Source organism: Cyrtonyx montezumae, unplaced genomic scaffold, assembly GCF_038088225.1.
Source record: "Cyrtonyx montezumae isolate F1298 unplaced genomic scaffold, pur_monq_1.0 scaffold_17, whole genome shotgun sequence".
NCBI lineage: Eukaryota > Metazoa > Chordata > Aves > Galliformes > Odontophoridae > Cyrtonyx > Cyrtonyx montezumae.
The window spans coordinates 30,382,019-30,402,481 of NW_027071903.1; the positions used below are offsets into that span (position 1 = coordinate 30,382,019).

Consider the following 20,463-nt stretch of genomic DNA (forward strand, 5'->3'; position numbering starts at 1 on the left):
CTCAATCCTGTTTCCTTGTGTTTCTTGAGCAGCTGGACATGATCTAATGCCCAGCAGGACACACTGCATCCCTCTTCTTTCTGCTGTCAGATGCAAACTGGGGAGAGTTTAGGAATGGAGGGGAAAAAAAGTGAAAAAACATATTTAACCAGGTTAAATCTTAAGCACTGATTTCTGAATAGTGGAATGCCTTTAGCATTGGAACTAGATCTTTAAGGTCCCTTCCATCCTAAGCTATTCTATGGTTATAAGTGCAAGCCACATGTTTTGACAGAAGCAGTCTTCTGCTTTCATTCTCTCCAAGTTTAATTAAAACCTTTTCTGTTCAATAAAATCACAAATGGAATCATTTCGTAAGGGGTAAAACCAACCCTCATCCATGGTGGTGGAATTCTTCCTCATCATGGCTGCGTCCATCTGTGTAGAAGGCAGAGGCTTTCTGCAGTGTTCTCTGAAAAACAAATGCTTGTGTCCAAGCTTGAAAATTAGCATGAAATTAATATTTGGCTGACAGAAAAAAAAAAAAAAAAAAGCCCTGTAATTTTCAGTGGGGTTAAAAGCAACCTCAGCTGGGCAGCTCTGCCTGCCTGGGTCTGTGCAGCATTGCTGGCCTGGGAACTGGCAGTGTTCCTTGTCCCAGTTCTCCCAATGCCCTTCAAGGAAGCGAGAAGCCCCTTCCAGGGGATACAGAGTGATGAAAGCTCTTGCTGGGAATGTGAGCTCAATCAGTTCACAGGCAGTAGGCAGTCATATGCTGTCTCTGATTTGTAGTCGGCGCTGGTAATGTGCACTCGTCACCCAGTCTGTCCTCATAAGCCTTGTAACGGGGAGTGTGAAGGCATTTTCCTATCTTTTTTTTTTGCCCTGGTGCAGCTTATTGTTAAGGGTTTGGATGCTCTGCAAGTCCTGGGTGCCTTGTGAGGGACTGCAGATTGGGTTGAATAGAAGAGACCAGGGGCATCAGGATAGCTCGAGAATATCTGTGTGTATTTATAGGATGGGATGTCTGTTTTTTCAGCTGCAAGAAGCCTGGTATTTAAGATTCATGTAGAGCATCATTTGCAACAGAATAAATATCTTGGCATATCACATTTTACACAAGAGAAATGCTTCTGACTTTCCAGCCCTTGGTATCTGTAATTCGCTTGAAAGAATTGCTGACGTCTGCCCAAATGCCAATATCTTCTCAGCCGTGTGAACCTTAATATCGCATCTCCGGCTCTAGTCTTTGAGTTGTGCAGCACAGCTAAAAGCAAGCTGTATTCCCAGCACTCAGGCTGACTTCTAACCCACCAACTTTTCATTTATTTTTCTCCTGTGCTTGTTGAATTGCAAAGTCAACCTAATTTCGGGGCCTGTAAATGGCATGTGACTTCTGCGTGATGATGGCAAATCTCCTTTGGGATGGTGGCTGTTCATACCATCTGATACTGCAAACTAAACGGGGGTAGGTCAGCAAAGCAGGCACTGGTGTTCTTTGCTCTGCTCACATAGGCCTCTGAACACTGTTGCTGTTGTAGTGAGGTTTATGTGTGGGATGTGTGATGGTTGGCCCTATTTTTTCATGCAGAGATGTAGCTGCTGGACACTGAAAGTAAGATGGAAAGTGTGACTTTACCACGAGATGAGATGGTGCTTACACCGTTTACTGCTACTTGTTCTCCTGTTCATTTCATTATCAAGAACTCAATTTGAGTCTCTGGGTTCCTTCTGATGACTCAAGTGCCTTTTTGCACAGCAGTTCACCTTATGTAGCCTTTAAGTGTCACTACTGGAAGATCAGTGACTCTAGATTGTTTAGAAGCATTAAACATGATGTGCTGGAGCAGGAGTTTGGGATTTGGTGCCAACTTCTATGGCACTTCACCCCAGAGCCTGTTGCGTGCTGGAGGAGAGGGGCAGTGATGCTTGGTGGGGTTTGGTCCTGGTGCTGCATGTGTGGTTGCCCAGTACTGCATAAGGAGATGCTGCTGCCATCCCCTCCCTTCCCAGCCACTGTGTTTGGTGTCAAAAGTGAGATCTCAGAAAATGAAATTAATTTCATCTTGGTACAGCTATTAGTGTTACATGCTGTGGGAGAGCTCTTTAAGGAGGATGATGACCTTCATCCATGCGGAATAAGTGCTGAATAATGGAGAACTTTCGTGTTTCCACGAAAAGAAAGTGGCTTTTTAAATCTACTGGAGATGTTAAAGACATTGAAGAGGAAAGCAAACTGCATTAGGAAGCTACGAGCAGAGTTTGCATGGAAACAGAGCAGCACTTTGCCCAGCGTGGCAGGTGCTGCTGTTTGCAGAGGTTTCTGTGAGCTGCACCCACTTGTACTGCCTGTCCCCAATGGTACCTGGAGATGTTTGTGAGCTCAGTCCCTTTGCCGTACGTTCAGCTGTCTCCTCTCTGCTTGAGTTCCTTGTCACCAGCCCCCAGCCCAGGTTTCTCTCTTTTCCTTGGTCTGATTCACATTACATGCTTTTCTGATGGCCCCTGGCAATGTGTAATGTGCTTCAGCCATTCGTTTGTGGAAAGAAGTGCATCTTGAACAATTTTTATGTAGCTTGTTCTTTGTCTACCCACCCTTAACATCTTGCTTTGAGAAAGCATCACTTCTCAGGTCCTCAGACCAAAGTTGTTGCCTCATTCCTCACCCTTTCCATCCCATACCTGCCTTCAGGGTGTGAGCTGGGCCACCTTGCTGAAGAATAGGTTCTTATGGCCCAAGCACAGTTCTACAGTGTGGTGTCATGCCTGAAGTGTTGTCAGCTAAATGATGAGAAACCTCAAAGCCTCTGTATGACACTGGGGTGTGAGCCAGGGGAACACATCACTGCAGGTATGAGATGGAGCAGGTCATTCTGAGGGGACTGCACAGAGCAACTGAAGGCTGCTGAGAAGGGATGGAAACAGAGGCTCCCACACGTTCCTCCCCAGAGATTACTAAGTTTGATTCGGGGTCCCATATTCCATTTTGTGGTTCTTAAGCCTCTTTCCTATGTATTACAGCTGCTTTTTTTTTTCTTTTCCTCTAAACTGTTCTGAGTGGTAGGGCTTGTCTTTTAATCTGGGAACAAATAGAAAAGCCAGCAAACAAACCACGCTCGCATTGCTTCTGTGCGGCTTTTCGTAGCATTTGCATGCTTCTGGCAGCGTGACAAGAGAACAAACAGTTTCATTAGTGCGTGGTTATGTTGAAAGAGGTCTGAGGGAATATAGCAGGCTTCCTTGACAAGGCTTGAGTGGAGATATGAAAACAGGTTCTCATCACGTGAGAAGAGAAGGAGCTGGTGTTTGGGCACGGAATGAACGGCAGCAGCTTGGCAAAGTAGCAGCAGCTACTATGTGCTGGCAGTACTTGGGGAATAGGCAGCACACATCTCAGTGTTTCAGAGGACCACTTCTTGGAGTATTGTCTTGCCTGGCAGTGAGGGATCTGCTGTTCCCAGCATGGAGGAGGGTTTGGCACTGGGGGGACTGGTACACGTGGAGTAGGGCAGGCAGTGCCTGTAGAAGGGTGAGAAGAGGACAGTATCCCGGATCTGTCCTGGGTGGGCAGCAGTATGTGTTGTGCCACCAAGGAGGTAAATAGGAGCTGCTCTTTGTTTGCAGAAAAGATGACTTTGGCTCAATTCCCACAGGTCACCGAACTTCTTCATGCATCTGTTTCTACAATGTGTTAAGAGGAAAGCTAATAAATATTTATTATTCTATGCCTGGGGTAGAGATTTCTGTTCCTCTTAATATTCTTTCATTGCGCCTGTGGAAGCTTTTGTGGCCTTGTTGTGTCCCCAGCAAAGGGTGAACTTACAGAAGGGCTTGGAGGGGCTTGTGGTGGGGCCCATTGCTACCCCATAAAGACTTCACCAAACCTTTCTAATGCTTTTCTCTTGGCAGCCTTGCCTTTGCACTTTGCTTGTGATTACAGCAAGCTCTCCTCTAGCAGATCAGTCACTAATCTGCCTCTCTGTGTTGCACAGCTGCATCAAGTGCCTGGCAGAGACTTCCACCATGCAACCGCTGTGTGATGCTGTGCTGCAGCCCCTGCTCCCCCTGCAAGGTGCCCCGATCACATCCCCCAAAATCCCTGCTCCTGGTGGAGTTTGGGGGGAGGGAGGGAGAAAAGCATCACGCTTTGTTACTTAGATAATGAGTCATTTATGAAATTCCTGGCACATAAGCAGCACTGGCGTTCTCATGGGGGCAAACCAGAAGAAATCAGACTTCTTATGCGGTATTGACCTTCTGCCTTTGTTTTTCCTGGAGTTAAGCTAAATTAATTTCCATCATGGAAAAAATAAGAAACTGAATTCAGAAACTGGCGATTAGGAAGAAAATGTGGGAGAACATATAGAGCTACCCTTCACCTGTACCTAGCAGTGTGCTTTATTAGTTTGGATTGAGGTCTCTGCTCTTGGGTCAGGGGCTTGCTCTTCTCTGTCTCAATTTAAAAATGAATTAAAATAAAATCATTTCTAAAGCGAGAGAAGCTTACATCCATCCTATTGTGCTGCTGAGTGACCCTCCCCTTCACACGTGTTCAGACTGCTTGCACTGGCAAGCAATAACTTAGGGATTTCTGTGCTGCATTAAACACAGGAACAGTTGTAGCCTGGGTCCCTCGTGCCTGTCCCATCTCCCATGAGTGTCCAAGAGGGGAAGAAGCCACCCAAGGTGTGAACTTCTGCACCAACTTCTGAGCACTCAGTCGAGCAGTTTGAGGTTGCATCTGGACCATTGCTGTGCTGAATGAGCCTTTATTTTCCTGATTTGTCTAACATGATTTTTAGACCGATTTACATTTTGCAGCAGCAAGGTCAATGAATTAAATTCTCCCTTTCAGGTTGCCTTTACACGTTGTGCCTGGGTGCCTATTGCCTCAGCTAGGTGCTGAGATATTGAAGTAGTGTAACTGTCCAGTGATCTCAACAGCTCTGCAGTTGTGTCGCAGGGTGGAGGTGGTTAACCTGATTCTTGAGATGGTTTTTTTTTTGTTTCTTATTGAATCCAGGAACTTCTTTAACATTACTCACTTCTTACAGAGACCTTGTTAAGTACTTAAGAATTGCTAAACCGGAATGCTGTTCATTTGGAGAGAGTGCAGCAAGTAGCTGAGAGCAGGGCTTGTGAGCAATTGGACTGGGGATCCTTTGGGTTTTTGAACAAAGGAATAGAAAATGAAGGAAAAGAACACTGTAGGCACAGGTGCCCATGTTGCCTATGTGAAGGTGTCCCTGAATGAAGGTATTAAAGCACTGTGCGATATGAAATCGGTTATTATTTTAAAATCAATGTCCTAAAAAGGCAGAGCCTCAGAAGTTAGCCTTATACCTGTGTTTCTGCTGCAGTAAATATTTTTGTAAAAATCAATGGAGGGAGCCTACTCAGCAGTGTAAATTCGTTGTAATTAGTGAGCAGAGAATTATAGTTGTCATGTATTGATTTCCTCTGCTTTGTTAGAGCTTTCTCCTTTCCACAGAGCTTAAATGCAGTCGTAGTGTCAATGTTAAAGAATGGAAGAAGGGGTAGCACATGCTGCTTCTAGTTACTATAAATGTAAGGAATGCATGTAAAAATGCACATGTACATAGATTGAAAGAGCATCTGAGCCATATAAGCAAGACTGCCAAAGGACTGAAATTCCCTCCTCTGACCCCAGAAAGCCCAGCTGCTCCAGTGCTTCGTATGAGCTCAGCCCACACCATTGCTTCAGGGGCAGCCCTGGAGATGAGTGCTTGTGCAGTTCTGCTTCTCTTCTTCCTCCCCTGTGGAAACTGTGCATGATGTTCTGTTATTCTGGGATACTTCTTCTCTTAATTATCTTCTCTTAATTAGAAACCATTACCCCTTGTCCTGTCATAACAGACCCTGCTTTAAAGTCTGTCCCCTTCAGAGTTTTCCCTCTGTCGCCCCTCCGGATGCTTTGTAGGGGGTGTTTTGCTTTCTTGAAGAATACCTTGAGAGTAGAAAGCCATTACTTCAAGAGTTTTTTTTTTTTTAAAAAAAAAAGATAGAATGGGGAGAAGCTTTAACTTAAAAGCCAGCTCCAGCCCATAAGCCTCCCTTAATGGCACATAGGGTGAGGTGGTTCTGCCTGTGAGGAGTGATGGGGAAGGGAAGCCCTTATGCTGTGAGCGGAGGGAAGCAGTGATGCCCTGAGATTGTTTTCTGAGCTGGATGGGACCAAGGGAATCCTGCTTTACAGCACTGTCTGCTGCTGTTAGCTTTTCCATTTGTTCTCAAATGTAAATTTTGTATGCATGGAGAATTTGATTATTAAAAAAGTTTAGCTGTTTTATTCCTGAACAAGCGGAAGAAACTTCGTTAAGGATGAGGTATGGCTGTGTTGAGTACCACTGGTTATTTTGAGAAAGGAGGAGTGGGAAACTTTCCTATGAATGCAGGAAACAAATTTTACCTTGTGTACAGAAAGGCACGGATAATTTCCTCCCCTCCTTCCTCCAATTGTGCCAAAGCAAAATTACATCATTCATCCACTGGTTTCTCTTTATGCCGAGGTGTGTGAGTGTAAGCTGTCCACCTAAGAGAGAGCCAGGCCAGAGAGAAAAATCCTGCACTAATCCTCTGTCTACTTAATTTCAGCTAAAGCCTCGTGTCTTTCTGCCTTTCTACCTCTGCGAGGTCAGCGGGGAGGCTGCTATGCAGCAGGGGAACTGTGGTGTTCTTTGTTTAACCTGACAAAAAGCCCTGCATCTCTGTGGCTGTGCGGCCTCCACTCCTTCCCTGCATGCTGCTGGGCTGATCTGGGGTCACTCCAGGTAACTGGCAAATTTGCTCAGGGAAATCAAAGCAACGTTTGTGGGGGCATTTGGGCTTTGGCTCCACATTGGAATCTGTTCCTTCTGCTTGAGGCTGTTGATGTGCCCGCAGTGATCCTGCCTGCAGCAAGGTGCTCGCTTGTACCTGTACCTCCCTTCTGAAACCTCTCTCTTGTTATTCTGTGGCCTTTCCTTCTTCCTTCAGTATTACTCAGAGCTTTGTTCCGATTTTTGAAAATGCAGCACTTAGGTGAGGTCCCAGCATTTACAGACTCGTCCTCTCTGTTGAGTACAGACCACTGAGAAATAGCACCTTCAAATCACATATGCCCGATCACTGCCTCCAGAGTTATTTGGCTGGAGGAGAAAAATAAGAAAATAATTGGGCTTTTGTTGTTAGAGGATGTACAACGAAGCAGGCTGCTTATATTTCATTGAGCTATAAGGGTTACTGCAAGAGGTGTCTTTTGGTGTGATCATGGAATGATGTTTCAACCCAAAGTAGTTCAGCTCTGTGCGCTGAAAGCACAACAAACTGAAACAAAAATCTGCTTTTGCTATGAGGTTTCCATCCCATACAGCTCTGAGCTATATCCAGAGCACTCAGCCCAAGCTGAAGCATGCTGACAAACATACACCACCTTGCTAGCAAATGTAAAGAAAAATGTGGTAACAGTGCACTGAATACTGATTTATTAAGTGTTCCTTCCCACGCAGGCAGTCAGAGTGAGCTGGACTAATAGGATCAGGTGAATAGGAACAGGCTGGGAGGGAATGAGTTGCTTCTCTATGGGCAGCCAGCAGTAGAGGTAGGGGAAATTAAATGGTAATCTGTTTAGAGGACAGAAATGCCACACTGCAGTACAGGGAGAAGTGCAGGGGGTTGGGGAATGCAAACTCTCCCCATGCATTCTAATTGCTTTCTAGGTCTTGGGCATCTGTAGCCACATCTCCTTGCAGCCCTGCACAGCGTGCATCTACTCAGACAGGGTAACAGGACAGATCCAAGTCCTTCTTGCAAAGCTTTCATTTTCAGATGTGTCAGCTTTCATAATGACCCCTGGAAGGGTTACTTCAGTCAAGGACCACGGGGCACGTGCTGCTCTCACCTGAGGTTCTCAGCCCTGCTTGCACCAAGTAAACAGAGTCACAGGGATGACATGGGCAGCCTTGGGAACATGCTTGCTGCATGTTAGCTCTTTGAAAATTGACTGTTGCCAGAGCAACGGCTGAGATTTATGAAAATCTGGGTCTTACTCCATGTGCTCTGACAGCTTTTTTTTTTTCTTGGTTTTGAGTTTTGCTTGGGTATTTTTGGATTTTATTTTTTCATCTTGGCTGTAAAGGTTAATGTCACTACTGCCAGTTGAGCATAGCTCATCTATTTGTACTTCAGCAGTATAAGCATATAAGGGACTGGATTCTTGCATAGTATAAATCAAACAAGAATTAATCTATTCTTCTCTCCACCCCCACAACGAAAAACTCAAGCTTAACCTGAAGCTTCTTGTACTTGAAATAAAAACGTGAGTTTCTTTCAGTGCTGAAAATGACAAACTTCTGAGTCTCCCACCTGTGACTTTTCTGCAGCTCCCTACTGTAGATTGCAGCGGTGCCCTTGTGTTATAGTGCAAAGTCATGCTGGATAATCATGCATCAGCCTAGGAAACACGACTTGGCCCATGCTCAAACCTGTTTCACAGTTCAGTATACTTTGTACAAAAGGTTTTTGGCTCACATAAATTAGCCTGTGCTGCTCCTGATGCACCATTCATTTCAGGTTCTTATCCTTCCAGACGTTAATGTCTTTTGGCCGTGTCCTTTCCTTGAGGCCTTAAATAAATAAAAATTACTTTTGCTTGCTCATGTTTGTGGTTTTTTGTAACTAATCCATTTCTCTAACAGATGTGCTGTTTTAGTTGGATTTATAAAAGCAAGATGATAAAATGCCCAGCCCAAATACTGAGGTGTCCTTGACAAATACATTCAAAGCAAAGCAGCCGTGAAAACAAATCCAGCAGCAACCTCTGCTGTGTACAGCAGGAGCTGAGAGAGCTGCCCAGCATGGGGAGGAGCAGCCCTGGGATCCTTCCCGCAGAGAATCAAAGCTCCCATCCCTGTTGGAACAATATTTGGTATCTCCATAAAGGAGGATCCTGAGACTCATCTCTTGCTGCGCTCCGTGAGCAACCGCTTTTTTATTGCTCTCCCCCACTGGATCCAAATGGTTGAGGGTGGCTGTGAGCCTCCAGGCAGGATTTACCTCTGATGCATGAAAGTGAGTATCAGGTGTGGTGAGGAGTGGTAATATTGAGCAGAACCCCTCGTCACACTCTGCAAGCAGGCATGCATAGAGTGACAGTACCTACTGCTGCAGAAAGCTGAGCGGCTAACCAGGCTCACAAGTCATGTAGTGGCTTGGAGGAATAAGTTTGCATCATGTTGGGATGGGCCAGATAACCATGATGCTTCCTTCTCTCAGTAGTTGCCTGTAAAACATTAAAAAAATCCTCCAAGAGTTTCTGTGAGTATAAAAACTAATGAAGCTTGCATTCCTCTGGATTTAGGACAGGGATTTGCTGACTTTGTTTAGAGTTAACGCAGCCTGTTGAATCATTTCCACTTGGGTTGCATTCTTAAGGTTCTTTCCAGTGTGTATTTCTTGGTGTTTGGTAGCATATGTATTCCTATTGAAAACTGTCTTTATTGTAAAGAGAGAGTTGAGTGTTTCTGTAAAAATTGTAGGAACTTGTATGTGCAAAGGAGAGCAACAAAGCTGTGAGGGATCTGGAGCACAGATTTTAAGGGAAGCAGCTGAGGGAACTGGGATGGTTCAGTATGGAGAAGGGAAAGCTCACAGGAGACTTCATCACCCTCTGCACACCCTTGAAAGAAAGTTATAGAGGGGTGGAAGTTGGTTTCTGCTTCCAGGTAACAGCCATAGGACGAGGGGTGGTGGCCTCAAGTTGCACCATGGGAGGATTGGGTTGAATATCAGAAAAAATTCCTTCTCAGAAAGGGTGGTGAGGCATGGACTGCCTGGGGAGGTGGTAGTCACCATCTCTAGGTTTTAAGGAGAGGGTAGATGTTGAATTGAGTGACATTGTCTAGGGTAGACACAGGCATGGGTTGGTTGCTGGACTGGATGTTCTTATTGGTCTTTCCAACTGTAACAATTCTATGAACTTTTATGTATTTGATCTCCTACTTCTATTATATTTGACCAAAAATCTGAGTTGAAGTCCACGTAGGCTTGAGCACTGGACAGACCTTGAGGCAGGATTTCTCTGCCCGTTCATCCTGCTTGTTGTACATCCTTGAGCACAAGGGAGCTGAGCCCAAGGAAGCGCCCATGAGCTGTGCCTTCAGTCTGGCTGCACTTGCATGCCCACAAAAGCATGTTTATGCGTGTATACATTTCCAGCATAGCTTTCACTCAAGCAGAAATGCAGGTTCGTTACGTTCAGCTGTTCATTTGAAAATACTGGCTTTAACTTCTATGTATTTTAGCTTTCTCATCCATTAAGTACTCATTTGCTTACTGCACAAATTTATTGAGAGGATTAATTGATGTTTGCATAGAGTTTTGAAACCTTGCACAAATATTAAGGTTATCGTTAATAGGCCTATTGGAGCAACAGAATTATCAGATAGAATAAGCAAAAGCTGAACTATCTCCATGCTTTTCAGCAGGCTGGGCTTCCAGGCTTGTAGGGCATCACACCTCTTTGCTCAGATCTGGGCATCATGCAAGACTCCTTGATCCTGTATTGCCCTTCACTACCCAGTTCTTAGGTCTGCTGCCAGGATCCTCAGCTTGCAAACAAATGAGCTTTAGGCATTTTAAGGAGCTTCAGAAGTGTTTTGTAAAATCCTCAATGCATGATTTGTTTTCAGTATTCTGGGGTGAACTCTTGAACTGTATTTTGTTGGGGTTGTTTTTCAAAGTCTAGGTGCACTGAGATGAGTTTCCATTTTGGAGCGCCCGTATTCTTGACGTGTCACGGTTTTTTGGATGAGACTTTCTTTCCCTTCTTTTTCTTCTTTTGGGATCTAAATATGCCAGCCCTGAATTATTGTCAGCTTCTATCATTTTCTTTAGGGCAACGTTCTCGACCTCATGCTGTCTTTATCAACTTCCATGCCTGTATCTCAGTGCCTTGTCCTTTCCACGTGGAAGTTCTTCACCCTCTAGGAAGAAGCGAGTAAAGCAAATGACATCTATGCTGAGAATTAGTTTTTCTTATTATTTTGAAGTTTTAAGAGCTAACCTGACGACACATTTCAAGTCCCTGGCATTAGGCAGAGAACACACATGCCATATCTTTTTCACAAACAGGATTTTTTCTCAGTTTTTCTGTTTTTTTGCTACTCCTGGACTGTTAAAATAGAAATTACTTCCACCCACCATGTTCTGGAAAAAGCTGTTTGCTGTTCTAGCCATAAGGCTCTCATTAGAGTTAATGGGAGGTATATGACTAACCCTTGGTGTGCACCACTTTAGGAAAAAAATGTAGTTGTTAACATGGATTTTGTCCTTAGTGTTAAGAGGAGGATTTGGTTTCCTCCTTGGTCTATAGCATATTTATATTCTATAACGTATTTATGGGGGAGTTAGCATGTTTCAGTGTGCTCTGTATATCCTGGAAGGGACGTCCCCAGATCTGCTCCTGAAATAGCAATGGAGTTTGGCCAGCACACAACGGCTCTGGAGCTTCCTGTTAGCACACTGAATTCACAGCTCCTTCTGGGAAATACCAAGCTCCTAAGTTGACTGGGTTTTAATTCTTCCACGTCCTGGTTAAGCTTCTGCCTCTTCCACGTTCTTCTCTGGCACTTGTGTTTAGAGGGGAGGTGCCCATTCTCTAAGTGCTGGGACAGATAGGCATCCTCTTGAGGTTCTCTGGCAGATGGACCACTGTGACTTCTCTTTCTTCTGGGCGGATTTGTATGCTCCAGACTCCATGGTTTTACCCTCCAGTCCATGTGGGACTGTCTACTCAAGGCAAGGTAAAAACCTCCAAGCCAAAGCCATCACCTTGCCCGTAATCCACCTGAACTGTGATAGCCTCAGGTAGGCAATGTGTTGCAGTTGCAGAAACATTCCCCTTATCTGCTGGGTACAAACTCTAGTTGTGATTCCATGTGTCTTTGCAGGATGACACGTGAACAGTCTGCCCGCTGGTTTCTGGCTTTTTAAATATCTCAGCCCCGCATCAATATCTGGCACTGTGCAGGGAAGAACGAAGCCTTTCTGCGAACGTGAAGTGTGCTGAACTAAAGCCAGCAATCTTGAGATTTTTTAATTACCAAACCATTCAAAACCTGCCACCTTGGAGAGAGATATTTTGACACCACTTGAAGGTTTTAACATCTGTTCTCCGTACGGAGCTGAGGCACTTGGTGGAATCTGTTTAATTTTTCATTGTCAGATATTTTACTCTGTGTTCCTATAACAACAATATATGGTTTGTGGAATGGGAGCTCTGTCAGCAAAGACAGCTAGGTTTTTGTGGTGCAAAAATTAGTTGTTATTGAATCCTCAGCAAGTGAGTATGAGCTTGTGTTTGGGAATTAGGGTTGGAGAGGGGTTGCCTGGGTTATAGTCCAGTTGAGACACCGTTGCCTCCAAGAATTTGGATGAATGATTTCAATTATGCTTCCCGTTTACAAAACTTCACAGGGTGTTGTGGTCTTTATTGAGTAATGCTTTCAGGGCTGGAAAAGCAGTTGCTGCTACTAGAATAGAAATGTCTTCCCGACCACATAGAGCTGTTGTTTGTTCCTCGGGGACTGTGGCTGTATGTTTCCTGTTTGCAGTGAAGAGTTTTCTTGCGGTGGTGTAACACTCTAATTTGGGTTATTGTCAAATGCCTTAATGGTGATGGTAATCACTAGCGTTCAGTTTATCCACATTTCTACTTCAATTCAAGGAATAACTACTAAAGTGCTGTGAGACGTGGCACTGAGATCAGAGATGTGCTGCTTGGTGTGGTTTGAGAGGGCTGTACAAGTGGGGGAAGGCCCAAGGAGCTCTCGAATTCTCACAGAGGTACATTCTATACCTTTCACTTTGTTCATACAGGAACCAGAACAAAAATGCTGTTTTCCACTGGCATCTTTGAACTCTACAGTCACAGCAGTTTATTTTTGCCTTGCTGCCCATATTGTAGTTCTGGTTATAAACCTATGAGACAGTGAAAATCAAAGAACAGTCACTGTTCCAGACTTCTCCCAATTGCAATTGTAAGAAGGCAGTGAAAAAGATACCAACTTTAACATTGATAGCTGAAAGCAGCTGCCATCTCCACCTTTCTGATTTCTTTATTTTACTGTTGTGGTTTGAGATAACCTGAATATTCCAGCCTTCCTGTTGTACTGCTTCCCCGTAACGTCACAATGATGCTCTGAAAGCTGTTCTTTATTAAGTCTGCTACAGAGAGGGTGTGGGAAGGAGCGATCATCAAGTGTGGGATGATAGTCTCCAAAGTTTTGTTGAGCCAAGTGGTGCTGACCTTCCCATCTGCTTTCCAGGAGGAACCCAAAGCAGCCGCTTGCTCAGTCATCTGATTTCTGTGTGCACGTGTCATGTTCCTGCTCTGTAGCTTTGAGGATGGCTTACTGCTTGATTCTGGTCTAATCTTTTCAGTTAAATGAGGGTTGGGCTGAAAAAGAAGCTTGTAGCCCTCTTTCCCAGCTGTTGCATGGAAAACACTGTCCCTCCTTGCTCACTTTACTCTGTCTGTTTATTTATTTATTTAACAAGAAGTGCTGGCTGTCATTTTATTCTTTAGCTTTTATCAGGTCTTATCATGTGGATCTCAATTTTATAGAGCATCTCCTGTTTCCTGCCACTCATAGACACTAATAAATTTCAGACAATAAGCTGATGGTTAGACAAGCTGGTTAGAAGGGTTCCAGCTAGGGCATATGCAGGAGCATCTCGATTCAGCTCTATGGGAACCAAAGATGGGAGGTGCCAGGTTAAGCAGCTCTCAAAGCCTGCTGTGGAATAAGGTGGTCTTGAAAGAACTAGTGCAGTGCTCAGAGTTGTCAGCCCTTTGGGATCTTCTCGTACATGAAAGCCAGCAGGACCTGGAAAAGGGAGGGCTGCAGCCACATGCAAAGGCAGCAGGCATCCACTGTCGCTCTGAGCATCGTTTGTGCAGCCTAACTGCAGAGAGACTGAAGAGGAAAAGCAGATCCTAGAGGAGATGCCTCATTGACATAGCAGCTGTAGGAAAGGATAACTGAACAGGAGGAGTAACTTCAGGGATGGGTGAAATGCAGAGATATAAAGGAGCACTTTGCATGGTTTCCTGCTGCAGCACGCAGCTGTATGTAGCAGCAGACTATTGGCTATGACAGTGAGAGAAATTCTTTCTTCTGTGCCTGCAGGTAGTTGTGGTGTTTAACTAACCTTTCTTTTGAAGTCTTGGCAGCCTGTAGTCTTTGCAAGAGGCTTTAAGTTTTGTTTAGATACAGAGCTGAACTCAGCACAGCTCCCAGATGCATCCCAGGCAGAGACATGACCACACGGGTTGGGCTGGCATGGGATTGGAGCAGCATGGGGCTGCATAGCAGTCCCTATAAGGACTCTGTTGCAATAGCACGGAACATATTTGCGTTGCCTAATAAGCCTACAGCCCAAATCCATAGTCCTGTTGCAAGCTTGATTCATTTGTTGCATAAATCCCAAACCTAATGCAGAGCAGATCCATTGCCATTTTCCCCTAGGTCAGAAGTAGGTCAGTGTGCAGGGGTGAGCTGCGCTCATTACAAGTGCTGATAATTTGCCTTTGTTAGGACAGGAGGCTGCTGTTTATCTTTTATCAGTGTTAGATCCAATGTTTGATTTGATCAAAAGGAGAATTAATATGAGCTAGACTGAGATTCTTCAGGTGAGTGCCTCCCACACTCCCACGAATCCCCAAATCCAGGCTGTTCGTGCCAGCAGGTCAGGTGAGTTTATATCCTTCATCCTGACTGTATGTTTGGTAAGGGAACAGTGTAATGTTGTAAATGGTGGTTTTGCACCAAAATCAGTGGTGATGAAGACGCTTCAGTTTCTCAGTGGTCAAGCACTGGATGTTATGGATGGTGTCTGTGCTGCTGCACAGCTGCTTCGCTCTCTGCTGCCCTTCGTTGGCCTGTGGTCATTGTAGTCAGAAAGGGGCCACGTGAAACCAAGTGTTTGGGTCAACTTAGAATGCTGCTATTGCAACTTTTGACTTAGAAAACACCATCATTATATGCAGTTGTTATAGAGAACTATTTCTATCCCCCGTGGGACATGCTGCCTTCCTGCTACATGCAATAGTGTATGTAGTATATAGACTTCAACAGGGTGAGAGCAGATGTAATTTATAAGCACTTGCTAGCTTTGTCTTTAGTTTAGTCAACTAGCATTACTTTTCTGGGCCATAAACCAGCTATCATCTAGCTTAGGGGCCATCATATTTTCCAGCTGAGTCAGTGTATAGTGTTATTAATAAATCTGAAGGAGCAGAGTCACTGCAAGTGCCCCCTTGGCAAACCACTTCTGTTGTGTCTCAGATTTCCAAGCCCCAAAAGTGGAAAGTGATACAGGCTTCTCCTGGTGAAGTTCCACTACTAAAATCTGTCCTCATATCTTTTGAGACAGTGGAAAAAATATTTTCCTAAAATGTAGCGTAGCTGTTTTTAAAAGCATAGTAGTGATGGGTCCTCATGTCTTTGCCAGCAAAATCTCCTCTTCAGTCTTGTGCAAATTTAAACAGCGGTGTTCTGGAGTTCTTCTTGGAGATGGGTAACTGACTGCCAGCCCTGTTTTGAGGAAAGAAGAGGGAGGTGAAGGAATCACCACTCTATCATAGTAGTTTGCATTGCGGTGTCTGTAGGTCATTCTGGTGATCAGACTGTTATTGTCATTTCACTACGTGGTTATTTCTTCTTTGTTGGACAAAGATGTTAATATCTTCTTAATTGTTATCCAGCTTCAAGTGTAAAAAATGCTAATCAATTAAAATTCGAGGGGGAAAAAAGGCAGAAAACCCATCACTTCCACCAAAAAAAAAACCAACTGTGAGAAACAGGAGATAATTTATATAAAATGTGCTGTGTCTCTAGCTGATGAGGAATTCCAAGCAATAGGTGACTTCGTTTACTTTTCAAGCAAGTATGTAGTGCTATTATTCTTCAAGATAGTGACTTTCAAAAGCATCTTGTTACTGAAATTGTCATCTAGAATGTGTGTTAAGATTTAGGTGTCATCTCCAGATATGTGGAGAGTTTCTGTGTGTTTGAGGAAATACATAAAAGCATCCTCTGTGTAAACCAAGAATGCCAATTTTGTTCATTGATACTTCACAAGGAAAGAGGAGAGAACGGAAGAAAATTCATGACCTACACTTGAAAGAATAAGGCAAGTTATCTTCTTTGCTGAGGGTAAGTATTTACTTCTGTGTCCTGATAGAGTCAGAGCTGCCCGACATCTGATAAAATTCCTTTTTAATTGGTTAGTTGTGTTGTACACATCTAAAACTATTATAGGGCTCTCCTGATGTACTGTGCTTGAAAGCCCTATTCACACATATTTGCCTAAGGTTCGTTTTGACTTATATGTCTCTCCAAATCTCTATTTTCTTTCTCTCTCGTCTCTAGGCTGGTAATAAGATTTCTTATTATCTCCTTGCTTATGACTCCTTCAAGGCTGCTGACAAAGGGGCCTCAGCTGCTCTCTTCATATTATCTGGGCAGATATCAGTTGAATTTGAAAGGGTGGATTAAATAAATGCTTTGCTAATGTTGCCAGACCTGACTTCATTACTGTGATCCCGAAAAGAAGAAAAGGAGAGGGTGAAGAAAGAAACTATCTGGAAAAAGCAGCACCAGAGTAGTGGTGTGTTGTGTGTGCACATATTTTTGTACATAAATATGTGTACAAAGACATAAGGTATCGTTGTAAGGCTTTGTCATCTTTCTTTCAGGTGTCTAAATTATAAATTATTTGTAGATCTGTGTAAGATGGAATACTTATTGATCTGGAAGAAAGTACTGAAACTGAGAGGAGTGACTGTTGTTCATATGTCCATGTTTCCCTAGATCTCTTCCTGGGGTGGGTGGTAGATCTCTCTATGCAGGTATCTGAGCCTTAGCTTACAATGGAGACATCTGGGAGTCCTTTTTTTAGGGGGCCAGAAACTCTCCTGCTCTCTACTTCGTATGAGTCAAGATTTCTTTGTCCTCTCTCGAACTTTTCCTCCTGTCTGTAGCATGCCAATATTGTGCTGCTGGGGCAGAGAGCTTGGCTGCAGCGTTTGCAGTTTGATCCAGTGAATTAGTGGTGAGGCAAGGAGTAAAACAGTTATCTTCCTACTTATCTTGATGGTCAATTATATGTAGAGTCCTTTGCTTTGGTTTTCTCTGATAGCCCTTGCCTGTTCAGTCAGATCATAGTCCTCAGGACAGGGATGATGCTGAATTGGTTGGATCAGAATTTCCCAATGTATCGAGGCTCTTCTCTCTCTTGGGCTGTGTAAACATTAACACTGCTAACACTCAGCATTGTGCTTTGAAAATCTCTGATGAAAGGCCAAGTACTTCTAGGAAGAATTCGCTCTCCTTTGCCTTTGCATTGATCAGTGGGGAATCCCTCGGGGGCTGGGATGTGGAGGCATCCTTTGTGGATGTGCTGATTTGTTCTGTAGGATGATTTCTTTTGGAGTAATTGCACTGTCAGTGTTTATCTGCTAATGAAAACCTATTTCAATAACACCAAATAGCAAGGATAAGTGAGTCTGTTTTCTCTTTTTCCCCTCTCTGAGCATCCGTTATTCATGAGCCAGTTCTGTTCACCACTCCAGTGGATTGCAGAGGATAAGTAAACCTCATCCCACAGCTTAATGAAACCACATGTAGGAATGGGTACCTAGATAAGAAGAGTCTCACTTCTCCAAGAGCTGATGGGGTGAAAGGAGGAGAAACCACAGAGGAAGCTTCAACTAATTTCAGCCAAGCTGAAGTTGCACCAATTTTAAATGAGGAAATGTAATAGGCTTCAGCTCTTTCTCTGCTCGGTAGGCCAGGGTTCTGCCTGTGAGGCATGATTTAGTGGTTATGGTGGTGATGGGTTGATGGCTGGACTTGATCCTAGTGGTCTTTTCCAGCCTTAATAATTCTTAATAAGTCCACCTCTGCACAACAAGCAGGGCTGAGTAAGCTCGTGTGCTTTTTGGTATGAGCAGAGCCCAGTGCTAAGCTGTGCCTCGAATCCATGTGCAGTTCTGTATATAGGCCGCATGTTTTCTAACTTATGTTATTAAGCTGCAGACTAATGATAGTGCTCCAGATCCAAGCGGGTAATTACGTTACTTAATAGAGAGGGAGTTCTGGATCCCAGTAGTTGACAGAGAAGTTTAAACAACAAAAGAGAAAAAGAAAAGAGAGATGATGCTCTGTAGGTTCTGTTTGTGCTGTCTGCTGGCTGAGTTTCCACGGGGAAAGGCAGAAATGGGAGCGGAGAGCAGATTGCTCAGGCTGTGCCCCAGGCCCCAAGAGAAATGACATTTTCTGATGTGAAAATAGTAAGCTGGTAGCAGGGGTTTTGTTAATGCCACAACCTCACAAAGGATAAGAGCAGTGTTACGAATCAGTGTTATCAGGAATTCAGTTTTATGCCTCGGTATCAGGCCATTAGCATTAAGACATTGGTGTAAGGCGAACAAGCTCGGGTTTAAATTGGTGGAGACTTAGAAGGAAGACAGTATGCTATGAGAAGTTTTATTTGCTGTAGGGAAGAGTTGATCTCCATGTAGATCCAATTTGGAGGTGATACCAAATAGGATGGAGAAGGTGGTGGATGTCAGCCTGTTTCTCCCTTTTCTTGAGGAAGATAAGCTGTGAAACATCACTACTAAGGCACTGATAAATCCATGCAAATTGCAAAGTGAAGTATTTCATCTCTCTCAATTCTTAGCTCACCTCCTGTCACCTTAAGTGTTCAAATACTTGCCTGTACTGAAAAGTACAAACCAATAAATGTGTTGTTAGAGATGGGATTTGATTTTTGTACTTGTGGTTTTCTTAGTAGGGGCAAAGCCACCCAGGGTGTTGCTGGCTGCTTCGCTTCTCAGGAGCGTCTTCTGCTAATACAATCCCTGACGGACAGTAAATCCCTGATGGTTCATCTTTGTCATCATCTGTCCCGTCGCCAGCTATTAATATCATTACTGGTGCTGTAATTTTATAGCGACCAGGATGGCAGATGGCTGCGGTGCAATTAATGTGTGAATGTGGAGGTAGGAGCTGGAATTTTTGCCTGGGGTTTCTGTCTATGGGAACACATTTCAACGTGCTGCTGTCCTGAGAGAGGGAGGGAGGCTTTGGCTTGCTTTTTCTGCTGGAGAATTGCAGGATGGGAATCACATATACTGTGTTCATGAGAAGCTGTCATGTATATTCCCCATGGGTGGTCTACTCACATGGTGTAGGGCATTCTTGTAGACTGCTGAGTGCTGATTCTATGGTTTTGCTTAAGTGGCAGCCAACACGTGCCTGCAGCGAGGTGAGAGGGTTACAATCCTTGTTGTGTTCTCATGAGTGCTGGAGGTGAGCTCCCACATTGCAGAGGACATGGAGCCCAGCCCAGAGCTGGGTTAGCACCCATTCCAAGGGCGGGACAAAGCCATGATAACTGCAGTGCCCCAAATCCTGGAATGTGGGCAGCCTTTTATCTGTATGGACAGCTGCTTAAGTTGGGCTGGAGAGTAGAATATTTCCCCAAGCATTTTCAAGGGTCACAGTTGCTAGAGACTCAAAGGAGGGTTTTCCCATGACCTCTGAACATTCGATATCAAGGTTATCAGGGACATCTGCCTCTAACTGCTTGCATTCTGAGCTTAGCCAGTTATTTTAGGCAGCCTGGCTCACCCCATTCACGTGTGCTCTCTGACATACACAGGAAAGCTCTTCCCATCTATAGGAACTAGGCACCCAGCATTTCACAGAGACTGCTGACTACCAAAATGACTGTGAAAAGTTCCCAAATGGTTTATATTTGGGTCTAAACTGCAAGAGACAAGTTTTATTTGTAAGTGGCTGAGAGCATGCCTTCTCCACTCCCTTGCCTTTGGCCACTGCAGCAGTCAGGACAAACATTGCATTGCAGTTGACAGTGGGTCTCCTCTGTCCCACAGGGAAAGAGCTGCCTCTCCTGGAGAGAATTTCCCCAAGAGCAGGCGCCTAGTTAGCAGAAAGCTGAGCTGTGAGCTGAAGGGTTGGCAGCAGAGAGATGCTTCTGCATACAATGCTGTGGGGAAGGTTGAACTTCTGTTTTCCTGTCAGTGCCCTCCAAACAGTTGTTGGGTGACTTTCCCATCAAGGCTATTCTCGCTGTACGTTGTTTCCAGGAGACAAAGCTTTCTGGTTTATGATCCCTGTAGATAAGTTCCTGTTTTCCATTTCCCTAAAGAGCAGACATTAGCAGAAGTGGCTAGGTGATACCATAACATGATATTATAGAAGGGCAGGGACTGCAGCTTGCACGTAGGCTGCAGTTATTTTTGCTCTTGTTATTTTTACCTCCAGGAGGGATGCCGAGCAGACTATACCCGTAGGTCGCATCCTCCCATTTGTATTTGCAAAGCAATACCGTTGATGTCTCTTGGCAGGCTTGAAAAGGGAGAGGGAGCAACAGATGTCTGAGGTGCTGCTC

At 44.4% G+C, this 20,463-nt stretch overlaps 2 protein-coding genes across 2 annotated transcripts in view; both read left to right on the top strand.

Annotated features, from left to right (window-relative positions):
• The window catches only part of SLCO3A1 (solute carrier organic anion transporter family member 3A1), a 111,845-nt gene that overhangs the window by 34,887 nt on the left and 56,495 nt on the right, over window positions 1–20,463 (top strand). The window lies entirely within an intron of this gene.
• Window positions 2,160–20,463, top strand: part of CHD2 (chromodomain helicase DNA binding protein 2) — a 284,189-nt gene continuing 265,885 nt past the window's right edge. Inside the window, exon 1 of the mRNA XM_065734015.1 lies at window positions 2,160–2,163. The gene's annotated coding sequence lies outside the window, so the exon portion shown is untranslated. The remainder of the gene's footprint in view (window positions 2,164–20,463) is intronic.